The sequence below is a fragment of the Canis aureus genome, chromosome 22 (genome assembly GCF_053574225.1).
Source record: "Canis aureus isolate CA01 chromosome 22, VMU_Caureus_v.1.0, whole genome shotgun sequence".
Taxonomy (NCBI): Eukaryota; Metazoa; Chordata; class Mammalia; order Carnivora; family Canidae; genus Canis; species Canis aureus.
Window position 1 is genome coordinate 41,236,443 of NC_135632.1, and position 19,412 is coordinate 41,255,854.

General features: G+C 41.2%; 2 long non-coding RNA genes across 2 annotated transcripts in view; both read right to left on the reverse strand.

The window, feature by feature from the left end:
• LOC144294078 (uncharacterized) overlaps nt 1-19,412 on the reverse strand; it is a 72,455-nt gene that overhangs the window by 22,839 nt on the left and 30,204 nt on the right. The window lies entirely within an intron of this gene.
• Nucleotides 3,184-17,666, reverse strand: LOC144294373 (uncharacterized). Its single transcript, XR_013361775.1, has 3 exons — nt 17,263-17,666; nt 16,713-16,776; nt 3,184-4,646 (listed from the first exon to the last, which is right to left on the reverse strand). It is a non-coding gene; the product is annotated as an uncharacterized LOC144294373 (long non-coding RNA).

Sequence of the window (19,412 nt, forward strand, 5' to 3'; positions counted from 1 at the left end):
GCAAGGGAAGGCTAGACAAGGGCTGCAAAGTCCTGGGATCTTTCTACCTGTCCCTGCATTGACAGGGATGAGCAATGTGTGCGGTCCCAATAAAGATGGCCACAAAGGATGTCCCTATATCTGAGCAGAGGGACAGGGATGTTTCCTGAGAAGAGGGAGAAGTTAGAACCTATAGGAGGGTCTGCAGGGATGGCCTTCAAGAATGGGGGGCAGGAGAATTCTGCAGGTGGGGGGGCGCCTGCAACTTTCCACCGTGTTCTTGCCTACATGCTCTCGTTTGTGATGCAGTCTGTGATTCTTGAGTATGAGAATGAAAACCTGCATGATAGGGGGCCTCTAATGTCCTTCTTGCCTTCTAACCTTACCCATCTTTTCTTTCTTTTTTGCAGGACTTTACACCTTGCAAACTTCGACTAGACCATAAGCCACAGGCTTGCAGAAATACTTCTTGGAATATACTATTCTGATGGCATTCGGCTTGCACTGATGACCCTGGGCAAGGAGCCCAGAAACAGGAACAACCTCCGAACTGCGAGTTTCCATTGAATGTGAAAACTGTTATCGACACCCAAACTGCACATCAGTATATTCAGCTTTTCCCTATCCTACAGAAAACCTGACCCTGCTTTAATCTGGGCTCACCTGTCCTTCAGGTACTCTCTGATGTGCATCAGTTGAATAAACTCTTTGATCTTTATTTAAGTCACCTAAAGAACTCTCTTTTGACACCTGATACTCAGAAATATAGTCCTAGAACATTATTTGGGTCATCTGTTCCAAGGCCGTCTTTTAGCAAGTGTCCAGTGGTGTTCAGGGAGGGCGAGATTAGCCTCTCTCCACCATGGCACTGGACTTTGTCACACAATGCTGCTTTCCTGAGCACAGGGCTCTAGAGCACAGGGGGAGTCTGAGGGTGTGCATGGGTGAACAATGGAGCACTGTGGGTATGACTCCTCACCCTGTTGTTTTTCCTGCAGCCCAGCAGAAGAAAGGGACTTGAGTGAGAAGTTAAGTAGAGTCATGGAATATAAAACAAGTTCTAATTCTTGAATTCTTTAGTTCATGAGATGGAATATATACTCAGCACACACTGAAGGAGATTAAACTCTCCTCCTGCCCCTATTCCACACCACTTCTCACTCAAGTCCCTTTCTTCTGCTGGGCTGCAGGAAAAACAACATCTGTCGTTTCTGGGAAATCTTACCCTTTAAGTGGTCTCATTATCCTGGACCTTGCATAGTGCCAAGGCATTGTGGTAGGGGAGGCTATTTGGTCCTTATTCATCAGGCCCACAGTTGTCAATCTGATTGCTTCAGGCCAGGTAGTTCTTGGTGACACCTGTGCCGGGAGTCTCTCTCTCTCTCTCTCTCTGGAGCCTTGCTGCCTCCCCAGTGGGGCTGCCAGGAAAGAGGGCAGTGCCCCATCCACTCCTGGGACCACAACCTCACTCTTCCTTCTCTTCTGCGCAGTCTAGAGCAATCTATTTTCAGCCTGGGGAGAATCCGTCTCCTTTTATGTTTCTTTGACTGTGATTATTCTCAGGAATTCACTTCTAAGTGTAAAGCCAACATCAGCAGGACTTTCAGAGTGGACCTATTTTTTGCCTTGCCACATGCCTCCCCTGAAGCAACGTGCACTGAGCTGACTTAAATGAGGAGAAGGAAAAGGAAGAAACAGATGGGAAAAGAGTATATACAATTATGTATCTGTGAGAAATCTTCTGGCTTCTCCTTACCTTCCATGTCATCTGCTCTAACGCTGAGGCTGGCAGCCTGGGTTTGGAGTTTGCTAGTTGTGCAAACTCTCCCTGGAGCTGGAGGTGAGTCCAGTCCTTACTCTACAGCTTGGATAGGGATGAAGAGGGAGGTTCTCCAGAGTATTATCATAATGGAGGGAATTAAAGCAGCTGAAAATACTTGGCAGTCTTCTGTGACCTCTCCTTGTTCCATAATGATTAGTTGTTTCTCCTCTGTGTCTCTAGAACTCTTTCCTCTATTGCCACAGACCACAGTCTACTGCAATGCTAGCTTCATTCCTGCCTCCCTCTTCAGACAAGCTGAGGACCTGTATTTGTTCATCTGTGCACCCTAAGCCCCTCATAGGTAAAGACTGAGTGAGTAACTCTTGGAAATGCTGCGGAATCTCTGTGCCTGCTGCAGGGGTCTGGCATGCCATGGGTATGAAAATTGTAGATGACGGCAAACAGTGCTGCTCAACAGAATTAGAATCAATAGGTTGAAAGCGTGGGCCAAAGCAAGCCAGATAAAATCTAATGCTTAAAAACGTAAAACCATGGACTTGAATTGCAAACTTCAGCTGAGATAGAAGTGACCAGTCCATAAGCAAGATGTAGGGGTTCTAGTTGTGTTCAAGCTCAGTATGAGTTAGTAGTGCTATGTAGTTGACAAAGAGCAACAATCACAACAAAAACAAGTAGTCTGATAAAAGGCTGCATTAAGAGAAGTATGCCATCTAAAACAAAGGTGACAGCCCTCTTCTACTCCTCCCTGCATCCAAGTCAGATCTTTCTGGGGATATAATGTCCAGCCTCATGCACTATGTCTCCTGAGACAGGTGACCAAACAGAATTCCCCCAAACAAAAGTACCAGGAAGGTAGTTACATTTCAAAATTTTATCTTGTCTTTTCTTTAAATGGTGCTGGATTTACTGGATAAACATGTGGGAAAAAATGAACATACATAAAATGAACACACAAATACACAAAATTTAACTCAAAAATGGATCATACACCTAACACAAAACTGAAAACTATAAACTTCAAGAAGAAAACATTAAGAGAAAACTTTTTGCAATATTGGGGTACCCAATATTTCAGGTAAGTATTTCCTGGGTGCTCAAGTGGTTCAGTTGGTTGAGTGTCTGCCTTGGGCTCAGGTCATGATCCTAGGGTCCTGGGATCAAGCCCATTTTGGGCTTCCTGTTCAGTGAGGTATCTGCTTCTCCCTCTTCCTCCCTTGCCCTGCCCCTCCCACTGCTCATGCATGCTCTCTCTCTTTCTCTCATAAATAAACAAACAAACAAACAAAATCTTTTTTTTAAAAGGATTTTTTAGAACATAAAAAAACTATGAAGGAGAAAAAGATGAATGGACTTCATCAAAATAAAACCTTTTTTTCTTTGAAATTCACCCATAAGAAAACCAAAATGCAAGCCACAGACTGGGAGAAAATATGTACAGTGCATATGTGAGACAAAGAAGTTGCATCCAAATATGTAAAGAACTCAACTCAATAAGAAGAAGACAAAATAATACAACAAGAAGATGTGCAAAAGATTCAAATACGACACTTCACAAAAAAAGATACATGAATGGCCAATGAGCCAGGAAAAGATGTTCACCATCATTGCTCATTAGGAAAATAAAAATAGAAATACCACATATTTACCAAAATGGCTAAAATTAAAGACACTGACCATACTGAGTGTTGGCAAAGACATGGAGCAACTGGAATTCTCACACATGGCTGGTGGGGATGTGAAATGATATACTGCTTTGGAAAACAACATGACAGTTTCTTAAAACATTAAACGTACACTTGCCATATAAGCCAGCCATTCTACAACTATGTATTTTCCCAAGAAAAATGAAAACATACACCTACACAAAGACTTATACATTCGATAACAAGTCTTTATTTGCAATATCAAAAAAAAGCAAAAAAAAAACTGTGGAAGCAACACAAATGTCCATCATCAGATGAATATATAAAATATTATGATATATTCATACTGTGGAATATTACTCAGCAATAAAAAGGAACATACGGTGTATACACACAACAACATGGGTAAATCTCAAGATCATGCTGAACTAAAGAAGCTAGATCAGACTAAAGAAGCTAGATCAGACAGCATGTAAAATACATGCTGTCTGATCCCATTTATATGCAATTATATATATATATTTATATACATTGCAGAAACACAAGTTCATCTAACGTGTCAGTATTGTTGGCGCTGATTAAAATGTTTGCCATCTTGATTGGGGTGATGTATACATATGTCAAACTGAACAAACAGTATACTTTAAATATGTGCAATTTCCTGTATTTCAATTATATCTCTATGAAATTGGAGGAGAGCTCTTCTCTTCGGGGAACATAAAACAACATCAGATGTGGCTGGCACTAGTATTGAAAATTGTAGGATTGTAGAGCCAAGAGAATAGTAAAGCGATGCCTGGAAGGCCTGAGGGCTGCATTCAGTGTTCAAGTGCCCAGGGAGAAGAGGTGAGGGTTCTAGAGAAGGGGTCACTTCTTGCATAGGAGAAGATCCTGCTGGATGGTTGCCAAATGCGGGCAGAGAAATTCAGGAAATGATGCCCATTGGGATCCTGCTCCGGAAGGAATCAACTGCAATTTGTTTTCTAGGTTTTGTCAGAAGGTTTCCATTTGTAGCCACCAGTCCAGGGTTTTCCCTGCCAATTTTGTGATTGGGGAGGGCTGTAAGTGGAGGAGAGTTGGCCAAACTAAATGTTAGAGTCTGACACACACTGTGGCAGGGCTGTGTGAACTTCCCCACACAATACAGCTCCAAGTGGCATCCTCGTCACCTTCAGCTGAGGATTTGCACCTGCAGCTCTCCATTCCAGAGCACCACGCCACATCCTCCTGCTCTTCTGTATCTGAGGAGCAGTTTCAAGAGTTAGAACCATAATGTGAGGGCAGCCTGGGTGGCTCAGTGGTTTGGTGCCTCCTTCAGCCCAGGGCATGATCCTGGAGACCTGGGATTGAGTCCCACATTGGGCTCCCTGCATGGGGCCTGCTTCTCCCTCTGCCTGTGTCTCTACCTCTCTCTCTCTGTGTCTCTCATGAATAAATAAACAAAATCTTAAAAAAAAAAGAACCATAATGTGATTGTTGTCACCACCTCTAATTAATAACAAGGGCTGGTATTTGTTTAGTAACTGACCATGGATGCGACTGCAGTTAGATGCAAAAATATTCAATGTCCAATAGGCACTAACATCATAACTTTTGGGGTAACTCTGTTGGATAGAAATCATGCAATATTGATATTCTACTGGATAATGAGGTGACAACTAATTTATTTTTTTCAATTTTAAAAAAAACAGCTTTATTGAGATAAAGTTCATATAATATGAAATTTACCTTTTAAAGTGTACAATCAACATCTTTCAGTATATTCATAGAGTCATGCATTAATACCACAATCCATTTTAGAACCTTTGCCTTACCCCAAAAGGAAACCTCATACCTCTTCATTGTTACCCACAACCTCCTCATCCCCACATCCCCTGGACAGTTAAGCATCTGCCTTCAGCTCATATCATGCATGATCCCAGGAGCCTGGGACAGAACCCCAAAGTGGGCTCCCTGCTCAGTGGGGAGTCTACTTCTCCTTCTCTCTCTGCCCCTCCCCCACCCCACTCATGCTCCCTCTCTCTCTCAAAATAAATAAATAAAATCTTTCTTTAAAAACGTATTCTTAATTGGTGAATTAGTTGAAATATTACTGATTATGCACTTTACACACATTCGTTCTATCTTCAAAACAACCTATGGGATAGGAAGCCATATTACTCTCATTTTACACAGGAGGAGACTGAGACACCAAGAGATATGGGAATAATTACCCAAACTCTGGGTATAAGGCCAAAAAATAAATAAATAAATTCATGATCTAACCTATCAGTGTCAGACAAAGAGCATAGTGTAACAAGCCTCCTAATGATCATATAATTCTTCATGGGGATGTAATTTTGTTTGACCTACTAGGTAGTATTTAGTACAAGTATTTACTTACTGTTTGATATTTTACCTAAATGGGGGTTTTTGCCCCATTATGAGCTGGCTTTAGAACCTGGCACTCTGGGAGATTGGATACCCCTGTGTTTATCTCAAGTGGGCTGAGCTGTGCTCCCTGCTATCCACCATCTGGGTTACTTGGGTGCAGTAGTGAATTTGCATATTCTTTTTCTTTTTAAGATTAATTTATTTATTATTTGAGAGAGAGGGACAACAGGGGAAGGGGCAGAGGAGAGGGAGAGGGAGAGAAAATCTCCAGCATACTCCCCACTGAACACTGAGCCCCACCAGGGGCTAGATCTTGCAACCCCAGATCATGACCCCAGCAGAAATCAAGAATCAGAAGCTCAAGGACTGAGCCACCCAGGCTCACAGTGAATTAGAATATTAAGAGGAATTAGCCCAGGAGAAAAAAGGGAGTTATCCCGAGTGAAAGAAACAGTTGATTTGAAAGGAAAGAACTCCTGGTGCTCTGGATTCTTCTAGGACCTGAGGTTTCCATCCTACTGAGGGCAGGAGACCGTGTGGAGCTGCTACCTGAGGCTGGAGCCATAGCTAAGGCAGGTCAGGAGGGGGCTCGGTGTGAGCCAAATGTCTCTCCAGGGTAAGTACTTGGAAATGAGGGTGGGAGAGGGCCAGGAGGAGAGAGGAACTGGTTGAAGAAAAGGTGACACGAAGCACAGTTAGGGCAGGCTTGGCAAGTTTCTTCTGTACTTCTCAGTAACGGCAAGCTATTACTGAAGACATTTCAAGGTATTAAAAGTGGTATTCCTGTGAATTAATATGACCTGCCCACATAATTCATTTAAAAAATGCCTTTTGAAGTTGTAAACAGAATCAGTATGTCAGCTCCCGTGCTGAAGACTGGAAGAGATGAGGTGGGGATGAAGCCACTGGTCAGCCAGCCATCAGAGAAAGGGCCAGCGATGCGCCCAGGAGCTTGTGAATCAAGTCCCCGTTCCACCCAATCCATTAAAATTTTCATCGCTAACATGAAAGTACTTGACTTTTTAAAAAATGATAACAGTGCCAAACCCCATTTAGATGGAATAGCAATTAGTATTTTTTAAATGGTGTATCCAGAAGACAGGTGGTGCTGATATGAGGGTAGTTAACCCACTTGCTGAATTAATTGCCACTTTCCTCATCATCTGGGTTGTGAGAAGAGTGTTAGACAAATGGGGGAAACATTGCTGATGAAAGCAGAAATATTAGAATCAACCTAAACTGTAGGTGAATAGTTAAATAATTTTTTTTTGAATTCTCTGTACCGGTTTTCAAAATGAGGGGTTCCTGGCATGCCCTGGGAAGATGTGCATGGTTCTCAGTGCCTGCATAGCTGGCAGCACCAAGAAAATAATTATTATGTAAGTGGAGACATTGTTAAGTAAAACATTTACAAAAGTAAACAATACATACAACAAAAATCCATTTATTGTTTTAAAGGGGCTATGTGTGTTCAAAGGTATTTGTTTTTTTTATATTTTTCATATCTATATAAACACAGAAACTATCTTGAAGAATATGTACCAAACTACTAATAGTGGCTACTTCTGAAAAAGGGATTGGAAAGACGGGATTTTCCAGTTCAGAAAAATGAAATCAGCTTCTAGAAGATAAGTGTTCTAAAAGGTATGTGAAAATGACAAAAGCGAGAGAGAAAACTTCACATCACATACAATCACACTTTTCTTTCTTCTTCTTTTTAAGATTTTATTTATTTATGTATTTGAGAGAGTGAGAGAGAGAGAGCGAGCACATGAGGTGGTGGAAGGACAGAAGGAAAGCAATAAGCAGACTCCCCCTTGAGCAGTGAACCTGACTCAGGGCTTCATCTCAGGATCCTGGGATTATGACCTGGGCCAAAGGCAGATACTTAGCCAACTGAGGCACCCCACAATCACACTTTTCTAAGACATCTATCATATATACTCGTTTTTTAAAAATAAAAGAATATACAACAAATTAAGAGCAGTTGTCTTTAGATGGTGGGCCATGACTGTTGTTTTCTTGGATGCCTTTTTGCATTTTCCAAAATGTCTACAATATTGGTTTATTATTTTCATTACATACAGATCAATGCTTTTTAAAAAAAATATTTTATTTATCCACAAGTCATCCTCTTGTGGCCTCTTATTTGAGAGAGAGAGCATGAGTGGGGAGTAGAGTAGGGGCAGAGGGAGAAGGAGAAGCAGGCTCTCCACTGAGCAGGGAGCCCGATGCAGGGGCTCGATCCCAGGACGCTGGGATCATGACCTGAGCTGAAGGCAGACACTTAACTGACTAAGCCACCCAAGTATCTAACCTATGCTTTTCAAAAGAAAAGAAAGTGTGGTGCCTAGCTGGCTCAGTTGGTAGAGTATATGACTCTTTTTTTTTTTTTTTTGATTTTTATTTATTTATGATAGTTACAGAGAGAAAGAGAGGCAGAGACACAGCAGAGGGAGAAGCAGGCTCCATGCACCGGGAGCCCGATGTGGGATTCGATCCCGGGTCTCCAGGATCACGCCCTGGGCCAAAGGCAGGCGCCAAACCGCTGCGCCACCCAGGGATCCCGAGTATATGACTCTTGATCTTGGGGTCGTGGGTTCAAACCCCATGTTGGGTATAGAGATTACTTTAAAAAAACTAAAAGAAAAAGACGAGTTTTGTTAAGTGTGAAGGTATGCTTCTTATCCTTGTAACTCGGGGGAAATTTGCTGGATTCCCTGCTTATAGAAAAAAAGCAACTTCTCCCTGTGGCAGGCAAGGGAGGTCTCACCTAGCAATTCACAGGCTCACAGTTGCCCAGACTGAAATGGGACAAACCTCAATAACCAAGCTTCCCCAGACTTGCTCAGTCCTCCCTCACTTCATTTAACAATTGGGCTCCTGTGCTGATGGTTTCAGTTCACTCACTGTGATTGTCATCACCTGTCCCAAGGCACAGTGACTTCTGGTTCATTCTACTGCTCCCAGTAGATTGAGGGAGTAGTCAACTTTGAAACAAAACCAGGCAAGTTTGAGATAGATAGGCAAACATCACAAAAATCGAATTCTGTGTGTATGTGTATGTGTATGTGTATGTATGAGCTTAGCATATCCCAGAAGATGGTGTAGAGTATAGAAAGCAGATTCAAGGATCAGGAACAATGGCCCCTGACAGCCAGGGAGCTTCTCCAGGAAGCATGGGAAGCAGTGGATGAAGACAAATAGGAAGAAAAAGGAAGCCAAAGGGGTACCACATGTCAGTTTGTGAACATAAGAAATATCAGCACTCTGGAGATCCTTCAAAATAAATGGGGGCCACCTTTGAGGGGTAAGTTCTGATATCATACGGCTGTCAAACCAATAGGCATTTTATCCAAATAAGGCTAAATTCTCAAGCAATAAAAGCAAATCATAAGAGATAAAAGGTCCTAACTTTCCTTTTAGAACATTCCATTCCAGAAAACTAAGTAAGGTAACATCAATAGCTGTATGAGAGGTGAACGTTATAAGCTAAGAATGTTGTACTCACCCATTTTGTCTTTCACAAGTGAGGAAAACAGAGATATTCTCTTAAAAGCTTGGACCTATAACCAACAGGGTGTAGATCCAGAGCACCCAAATTTGGGTGGGTGGGGGTATCCCCCACTGCACAGGTGAAAGTCAGGGAATCCCTCCCACACAGCTTATCTGGAAATCTTGGGGTAACGTATCTATTCCAATTCAAGTGTTGAATTAGCAGGGCTAGGACCTTCTTCTCCTGTAGATCCCAGAATAATTTATGAGAGTGGGAGGGAATCTTGTGCAACACCCATGTGTACAGAAATAAATGAAGTAAAATAGTCGTCCTCTTGTGGCTGGTAAAAAAAAAAAAAAAAAAAACAACCCAAAAGTCATGTTTCAAAAAATATCAAGTATGTGATCTTATTTTTGCAGTATTTTTTAAAATTCTACAATGAAAACAGATTACTAATATAATCAATGGGAAAAGACGTAAAAGATTACTTGGGATGGGCCCAGAACTCTCCATTTTTAAAACTCCTAGATAGGGATCCCTGGGTGGCACAGCGGTTTGGCGCCTGCCTTTGGCCCGGGGCGCAATCCTGGAGACCCGGGATCGAATCCCACGTCGGGCTCCCTGCATGTGGAGCCTGCTTCTCCCTCTGCCTGTGTCTCTGCCTCTCTGTCTCTCTCTGTGTAACTATCATGAATAAATAAATAAAATCTTTAAAAAAAAAATAAAAAAAAATAAAACTCCTAGATGACTCTCATTTATACTAGATTTTGAGAATGACTCCTCTAAACCTATTCTTTAAAGTGCTTTTCTTTTTCCAAATTTCAGTTATAATGATCAAAGAAATATAATAAAAAAAATACAGCACTGCTTGAAGCCTAAGAAAGGATACTGCCCCGTGCCAGAAATATGTGGGAATATCTGAGCTGTAGTGATAGTAGACCAAACCAAGAGGTGAGCTGAGTGAAGCACAACCCATCACAAGTGAGAGAAAGCGTATCTGCAGAGAAATCTAGGGGACCTGCTGCCAGACTGAACCCCAGTGATATCCCTAGGCTGAAGCTGGGAGCAGGGAGGAGCACCTGCCAGCTGCGAGGTGCTTCAGATGCAAACAGTTTCTGGCAAGATCCTCATCATTTTAAGAGAGTTCCTTATATTCCTAGTTTGAGTGTTTTTTAGTTTTCTTTTCTGGAATGAGTTGATTTTTATCAAAACAGGTTTTGTTACCTGGTGCAATGTGCATATGGTTTTCTTCTTTCATAGGCTAATAAAGTGACTGGCATTAAGATTTTCCTCAAGTTGAATCGTGTTTGCCTACCTAGTATAAATCTTATCTATATGCTGCTGCATTGAATTTGCCTCTTTTTTTTTTTAATTTCAGCTTTATAAAGTGAGCTAAGCTTATAGCTTTCCTTCCCTCCTTCCCTCCCTCCTTCCTTTTTTTTTAAAAAAGGATTTTATTTACTTATTTAAGAGGGAGAGTGTGTGTGTGCCCACAAGCACAGGGAGGGGCAGAGGGAGAGGGACAAGTAGACTCCCCTGGGCTTGGGAACATTTTAATGTAGATATTGGATTACCTTTCCAATTCCTTCTGTTTTTTATTGGTCTCTATTTATTTTTAAAGATTTTATTTATTTATTCATGAGAGACACAGATTGAGAGACAGAGACACAGGCAGAGGGAGAAGCAGGCTCCACACAGGGAGCCCAACGCAGGAGTCGATCCCTGGACTCCAGGATCACGCCCTGGGCCGAAGGCAGGCGCCAAACTGCTGAGCCACCCAGGGATCCCTTATTGGTCTATATTTCCTACTTCTTTTGTCAATCCTGAGCATTTGATACCTAGAAAATCATGTTTTTTCTCTTTCAAATTTGTTATTATAAAGTTTTATATAATATTCACTTCAATTTTTAAAAATTCTACTGTGTTTGCAGGTACAGCATTTTTATTAGTCTTAATGTTGTTGATTAGTGTTTCTCTGATTTTGTCTTGATTAAACTTGTCATACTTTGTCCATTTTATTTGTGTCCTCCCTCCTCCAGAAGAAAAAACAAACAAACTACTTATTGGGTTCTATTCTTTCATTTCTTGGTTTCTACCTTTATATTTATTATGTACTTATTTGGGGGGATTGCTCTGATGTTCTTTTCTTAGCTTCTTAAACTGGGAGACCAGTTCACTTGTTTTTAAAAAATAATTTATTTCCAAACAAGTGTATTAAAGCTATATTTTTTTTAGTATGACTTTGGCTGCACCCTGCAGATTTTTATATGTAGTGCCTCTTGTCGTTCGTTTCTGACTTATCCATAAGTTCCACTTGGGTTTTTTTTCCCTATATTTCAGGTATTTTGGAAGGGTTATTTCTATTCCAACCAAATGAATAGTTTTGGGGATAGGGGTTGAATTTGATACTTTTTCGTATCATTTGTTAATTGCGAAATTTGTCTGTATAGGTTTTCTTTTTACAATGAGTTGAGATTTGCTTTTAGGCCTAACAAAGCTTATTTTTTAAGAAAATGTTCCACATTTGTTTAGAAAGAATGTATCTTCTTTGAAGTTGTGTACAGAGTTCTTTATGTAGCTGTTACATCAAGCTGCATTACTATGTTGTTCAAATCGTTTAAAGCCTCACTTATTATTTGCTTATTAATTGCTGGGAGATATGTAATAGGCTCTGTATCAACTGGCTATTACTGCAAAACAAACCCCTTGAAACTCAATGGCTTAAAACAGCCATCATTTATTATCACTCACCTGCCCATAGTAAAGGGGGTTCAGAGGACCTATGATGGCTTGGCTGAGTGCCTCTGCTCCAGGCTGTGCAGCCAGGGTTGCTATGGTGGCTGTGCTGCTAACTGCAACGGGGGTGGGTGGGGGGACTGTGGTTGTTGAGATGATTCTGCTCATCATCATCAGTTTGTGGGTTAGCTAGAAGAACTCTGCTCCACGGTGCCTTTGCTAAGCTCTTGCTGGTCCAAGAACCATGACATTTGCAGACGTAATTAAGGATCTTAAAGTGAGATCATCCTAGATTTAGAGTGAGCCCTAAATCCAATGACTGGGTGTCCTTGTAAAGAGACAGCAAAGGAGAAGCCGCAGAGACATACAGAGCAGAAGGTGATGTGACAATGTGGCAGAGATAGGAGAGCTATGCTTATAAAGCAAAGAATGCCAAGAAGTGCTGCTAGCCACCAGAAGCTAGGAGAGAGACATGGAACAGATTCTCCCTTGGAGGCTCCAGAAGGAACCAACCTTGATTCAAGCCTCCAGAACTGTGAAAGAATAAATTTATGTTCTTTTAAGCCACTCAGTTTGTGGTAATTTGTTTCAGCAGCCACAAAAAAGCTAATACAATCTGCTCCCACACATGCCCCTACTCTTGCTGACACGTAGGCAATACGCTTTAGAAATTTCCTTGAGATGTAAGCTTTTATATTCCCCATCCAGGCTGTGCTGGGATCTGACTCCAGGAAATGAGGACTGGTGGGAGCAAGTCATGAAGAGAATTAGTATCTCTTTGGGAAGCTCCAATTCAACTGAGGTCAGCATGGTCTCCAGGCAAGCAGAAGTGCTTCTCCTCTGGCAGAGGGAGGAGATTGCTTTTGCCAAGGGAGTTTTGGGATTCGAGATTATTGGGTTTCAACACCAAAAAGTTTCCAATCCGGGTATTTTCTGTAGCTCTGTCATCATAATCAAATTCTGGGTCTGATATTCAGCACAATCTGATCTGTGACTGCAGCAGATAAGGCTCTCCTTAAAAGCTACCATACTTATGTTAGAAGTCAGGATAAGGGACACCTGGGTGGCTCAGCAGTTGAGCATCTGCCTTCGGCTCAGGGCGTGATCCACGGTCCCGGGATCGAGTCCCACATCAGGCTCCCTGCATGGAACCTGCTGATCCCTCTGCCTATGTCTCTGCCTGCCTCTATCTCTGTGTCTCTCATGAATAAATAAATAAATTCTTTAAAAAAAATAAAAGAAGTCAGGATAATAATTCCCTCCCTGGAGACAGGCAATCATTGAAAGAGATCATAAAGATAGCTTCTGGGTGTTGATAGTTTTAAGAGATCATAAAGAGAGCTTCTGGGTGTTGATAGTTTTATATTTATTAAGTCTGGGGCCTGGCTAGGTGATTGTGCTCACTTGACGGAAATTTCTCAAATCCTGTATTTATAATATGTGCACATATTTATAATATGTGTTATAATATGTAACACTTCAATGTTTTATAAATTGAAAGTTACAAATTTTTATTTGTAAAAAAATGTCTTAAAAAAGTTTTAAAAAATAATAAAAATAAAAGCTGCTCTAGAGGCTCTCTGACTTTGTAAGTATATTCGTAGTTGGAAGTTGATTGCCCTGAGCTGGTCATCCTCTTTTCATAAGTCCCTAGAATTGTCATAAATAGCCAGACTGTTCCACATTCGTTTTAATTAATATAATTTCCACAGCAATTAGCGAAGTTATTATTTGGTCTCCTAGGACTGCCTCGCTATGGGTCCTTTGGAAATCAGGGTCTGAGGCAAAGATTAAAGTACTAACACTTTATCTGGGAAGGGCAAGCCCAGGAGAGTGAGAGGAGAAAGGGGAAGCATAATAAGGGAACTGTGTGAGGTGCTATAAGGCAAGGGGGTGCATTGGTGCATGGACCACTGCTCCACCAGGAGCCACAAAGAAACCATGAGGCCAGTCTGGATCTGACAATTTTTAACACCACTTCGAATCTTCTTGGTCCTATTTCCTACTCCATCCACCTCTGCAGCAAGTTCTACACAAGTCCCAACCAGTTTCACAGAGTTATGTCTCCTGAGAGTATCTCTCCTCCTGCCCCAGGGCTACTCTCATGCCAGGCTGGGAACTTTTGGGGGGAGCTCATTTAATATCATGTATGCACGACCTGGGAAGAGTTAACAGTCTACAGGGTAATGGCAGCTGTTGGATAGATGCTCCCCTTCCCCAGAAGGGCCGTTCTGAGATGCATTTCACAAAATTTCTTAGACCATCCCATATCACTGAGCACCAGTCACTAGCCATACATAGGTGGTGCCAACTTAAAACTTCTTTGCATTGGCTCTCCCTCCTTTTTTGCTCCCCCTATCTCTTGTTTCTGTTCCTTGGGATTACTTCCCTAGTAAATTATCTATATGCCTGGCTTACCTCTGGGTCTGTTTTGGGGGGAACTAACAAGACAAAATCACTCATTGGGACGTTTGCCCAGCATGCATGATGGGTCGCAAGCAGGTACCACACTCTGATGTGAGCCACAGGAGAGAAAGGAGAATTAATCTGCTTGGATTCCCTTTACCTCCCATTTTTTTCACTTTTCCAAACTTAGCTCACAAAAGATAACTCCCAGCCTTTTCATATTATATCACCTAGCTTCTCACCCATCACTCAGGAAATCTGATCTGATGTTTCATGGTGTGGGATGGAAGGGTGACTTCATGGGGTGGGTGCTGATTGATACAGAGAGAGAAGAGGAATGGATAGAGGCAGTGCAATAGGTACACAAGTTGAGCATCGTGTACAAGGGAGGAAACAGTATTTGAGAAGCAAGAGAATTGAAAGTGGACAGAGTTTGAGAGTCTACAGAATATTTATACAGAGAATTCATCCAGAATCTATTGAAGCTTAGATCTGGAGCTTAGGAAAGAGACCAGAGCTATAAATGTGGATTTGGGAACAACCAGGACATAGGGGCCTGACTGAAAATGAGGCCACTCTGAAAGTCACAGAGAAAAGCCAAGGTCAAACCTGGCGACCCAATGGGGGACAAATGTGCAGAAGAAGAGAAGCCAAGGGAGGACAATCTGAGTTAGGAGGAGAGTTGGGAGGGTGTTCTGTTATAGAAGCCAAGGGCAAGAGGGGAAGAGTAGGTGAAATGCTGTGAGGAGGTCATGCAGAATGCAGACTGAGGAAAAATCTGTCCTGTCTGGCAATTAGGAAGTCATCTGTGAGCCCCGTGAAAAATCTGCACCAGCAGAAATGCGGGCATGTAGGTCAGACTGCAGTGGCTGGGGTTGTGGGGAGGGGAGGTGAAGTAGTATGAGCCTCCATGGATGCTCTTAGAGGAGATTGAGGATGTTGGCAGGAAGGAGAAGGGGCAGAAATGGGGGAGAGCCCTAGTATAATGCTGAGCATGAAGCAAGGGTCTTCTGAATTATGTCCTCACTGACTGTACCCCTAGTCAAGCCTGGAATTTGCACTCAGGATTGCCTGCCTCTGTGAGATTGCCTCTCCATCATCTGCTGGAGAGTGAAGCAAAGCTCTGGGAAGGAAATTTCAGATGGGAGGGACTGGATTTGTGTGCAGTCCGAAAGGAGCCAGAGGAGAGGAAGGGCTGGCAGACACAAATAGGAAGAATATCTTGTGGTGGTGGTCCCCGGAGGAAGCACAGGTGGCAGGTGGCAGGTGGCGGGAGGAGGCCATTGGTAAGTCATCCATCTCAAGACTCAACAAATTACAGAATCGTAGACACATCTTTATTTTGTCTTGGGCTTCTTAATTTTGAATCTCTTAGTTAATAGGTAGCCTTCTGACTTCCTTGCCCAGAAATTAGGATGTGTTGCTCACTAAAATGTGTTGGGCCTGGAGAAGTGGGAGGAGGGGTGCAGGAGGTCTATTAGTCACAGGCCCCAGGCCTAAAATATTTCTCTCTAAGGATGAAAACAAGCTTATATAATGAACAAGAAATACCAGCACTGCTGTGAGAGTGGCAAAATAATGTAATAAAAGTATTTTTTCCTTTGTTTATACTTTTTTACTACTTATGTTGAAATAATTATAGATTCATAGGAGGTGAAATAAATTCTTTTTTAAATGAAAGATTATTTTGGGGGATCCCTGGGTGGCTCAGTGGTTTAGCGCCTGCCTTTGGCCCAGGGTGCAATCCTGGAGTCCCGAGATTGAGTCCCACGTCGGGCTCCCGGCATGGAGCCTGCTTCTCCCTCCTCCTGTGTCTCTGCCTCTCTCTCTCTCTCTCTCTCTCTCTCTCTAATAAATAAATAAATCTTTAAAAAAAGAAAGATTATTTTTCTATTTTCGATATGTATTTTATTTTATTTTAAGATTTAGTTTATTTATTTGACAGAGAGAGAGAGTGAAAGAGCCCAAGCAGGGGGAGCAGCAGAGGGAGAGAGAAGCAGGCTTCCTGCTGAGCAGAGAGCCTGACGTGGGGCTCAATCCCAGGATCTCAGATCATGACCTGAGCTGAAGGCAGGCGCTTAACCAACTGAACCACCCCGGCGCCCCTTGACATACATTTTAAATGACATAATTTGTAAATGACATATTTTGTAGATGATATATTTTTTTTCCTGCCAATTTCCAAAAAATTTATTTATTTATTTTTTTTAATTTCCAAAAAATTTAAACCATAATAATATCTAATATTGTCAAGGGTGCAGGGACAGCAGCTTTTTGGAGGACAATTGGGTTGTACCTTTATAATCGAACACAGACGTGCACTTGGAATTTCCAGGTCCATGCGAGAAGTACTCACACACCTGCACAAAGAGGGTAAATGCTTGTCAGTGGGGACACAATATATCAATAAAACGGAATTCCATTCAGCCATTAAGATGAAGAACATGTATGTTAGGAAGTTCTCCAAAAACATTGTTAACTGAAAGAAAACAAAAAACAAAAACAAAAATGCAAGTTGAAAACAGTACTATAATACAGTATGACCTTATTTATTTAAATATCAAAATGAACACAAAACCAAATTATTTGTGTCTATATAACTACAGTAATGTTGAAGGAGAGGAATGAGATTGGAGGATAATAGAATCAATGTGGAATTTCATTTTATTAGTTTTGTTATTTTGCAATGAGAATATACTCATGTATCATTTGGGCGTTTAATTTTTTTGCTAGAATGAGAACTGCTAGCATGGTAATGACCACATGAGACAGCATCTCCATTCCTCTTCTCGTAAATATCACGTAGAATTCCGTTTTAAACAAAACTGGACTCCTACTGTTCTTACCTGAAATTCAGCAGTTTTTAGTACATATATGCTCCTCAATTCGTTGTTTGCTTTTGGTCCATCCTGAAGCCCTGAAATTATGATTGTTTTTCAATAATTATTTTGTTCAGTTTTATAGTTGTTTCTGGAAGAGAAGGTGTACCAACATTTTACCAGCCATTGCTAGAACTCTTTTCATTTGTACCTGAGTTTGTGATTTTGTTTTTCTGAGCTAATGTTTTCAATTTTTGTAGAGTCTATATAGTTTCCTGGGGGCTACCATAACAAGTTACCAAAAACTGGGTGAGTTAAAACAAATTTATTTTTTCACAGTTAAAGAGGCCAGAAGTCAGAACTCAAGGTTTTGGCAAGGCCATGCTCTCTCTGAATTCTCTAAGGGAGAGTCTGTTCCATGTCTCTCTCTTTCTTTCTTCTTTCTTTCTTTCTTTCTTTCTTTCTTTCTTTCTTTCTTTCTTTCTTCTTTCTTTCTTTTTCTTTCTTTCTTTCTTTCCTTCCTTCCTTCCTTCCTTCCTTCCTTCCTTCCTTCCTTCCTTCCTTCTTTCTTTTATTCTTTAGATTTTTATATTTATTTGAAAGGGGGAGAGAGAGAGAGAGAGAACACAAGTAGGGGGGAGTGCAGAGGGTGAGGGAGAGAAACAGACTCCCTGCTGAACAGGGAGCCCAATGTCATGCAGGGCTTGATTTCATGAATCTGAGATCATGACTTGAATTGAAACCAAGAGTTAGGAATGAGATAGATACTCCATTTTATATTTTCATTGTTCTAAAATGATTTTTTACATTGAATAGCAGTGGTGAGAGTGGAAATCCCTGTTGTGTTTCTGATTTTAGGGAAAAGGCTCTCAGTTTTTCCCCATTGAGAATGATATTTACTGTGGGCTTTACATAGATGGCTTTTAAGATGCTGAGGAATGCTCCCTCTATCCCTACATTCTCAAGAGTTTTGATCAGGAATGGATGCTGTATTTTGTCAAATATTTTCTCTGCATCTATTGAGAGGATCATACGGTTCTTGTTTTTTCTCTTGTTGATGTGATTTATCATGTTAGTTGTTTTACAAGTGTTGAACCAACCTTGCATCCCGTGGATAAATCCCACTTAGTCATGGTAAATAATCTTAATGTACTGTTGGATCCTATTGGCTAGTATCTTGTTGAGAATTTTTGCAGCTGTGTTCATCAGGGATATTGGTCTATAATTCTCCTTTTTGGTGGGGTCTTTGTCTGGTTTTGGAATTAAGGTGATGCTGGCCTCATAAAATGAGTTTGGAAGTATTCCGTCCCTTTTTATCCTTTGGAACTGCTTGAGTAGAATAGGTATTATTTCTTCTTTAAATGTTTGATAAATTTCCCCGGGAAACCATCTGGCCCTGGACTTTTGTGTCTTGGGAGGTTTTTAATGACTGCTTCAATTTCCTCCCTGGTTATTGGCCTGTCCAGGTTTTCTATTTCTTCCTGTCCCAGTTTTGGTAATTTGTGGTTTTCCAGAAATGCATCCATTTCTTCTAGATTGCCTAATTTTTTTGGTGTACAGCTGCTCATAATACATTTTTAAAATCCTTTGTATTTACTTGGTATTGGTTGTGATCTGTCCTCTTTCATTCATGATTTTAATAATTTGAGTTTTTTCTCTTTTCTTTTTAATACGGATGGCTAATGGTTTATCTATCTTATTAATTCTTTCAAAGAACAAGCTCCTGATTTTGTTGATCTGTTATACAGTTCTTCTGGTCTCTATTTCATTGAGTTCTGCTCGAATCTTTACTATTTTCTTCTGCTTGATGTAGGCTTTACTTGCTGTTCTTTCTCTAGTTCCTCTCGGTGTGAGGTTAGCTTGTGTATTTGAGTTTTTTCCAGTTTTTTGAGGGATGCTTGTATTGCGACGTATTTCCCTCTTAGGACTGCTTTTGCTGTATCCCAAAGATTTTGAATGGTTGTATCTTCATTCTCATTAGTTTCCATGAATCTTTTTAATTCTTCTCTAATTTCCTGGTTGACCTATTCATCTTTTAGCAGGATGCTCTTTAACCTCCACGTGTTTGAATTTCTTCCAAATTTCTTCTTGTGATTGAGTTCTAGTTTCAAAGCATTGTGGTCTGAAAATATGCAGAGGACAACCTCAATCTTCTGGTATCGGGTGAGACCTGATTT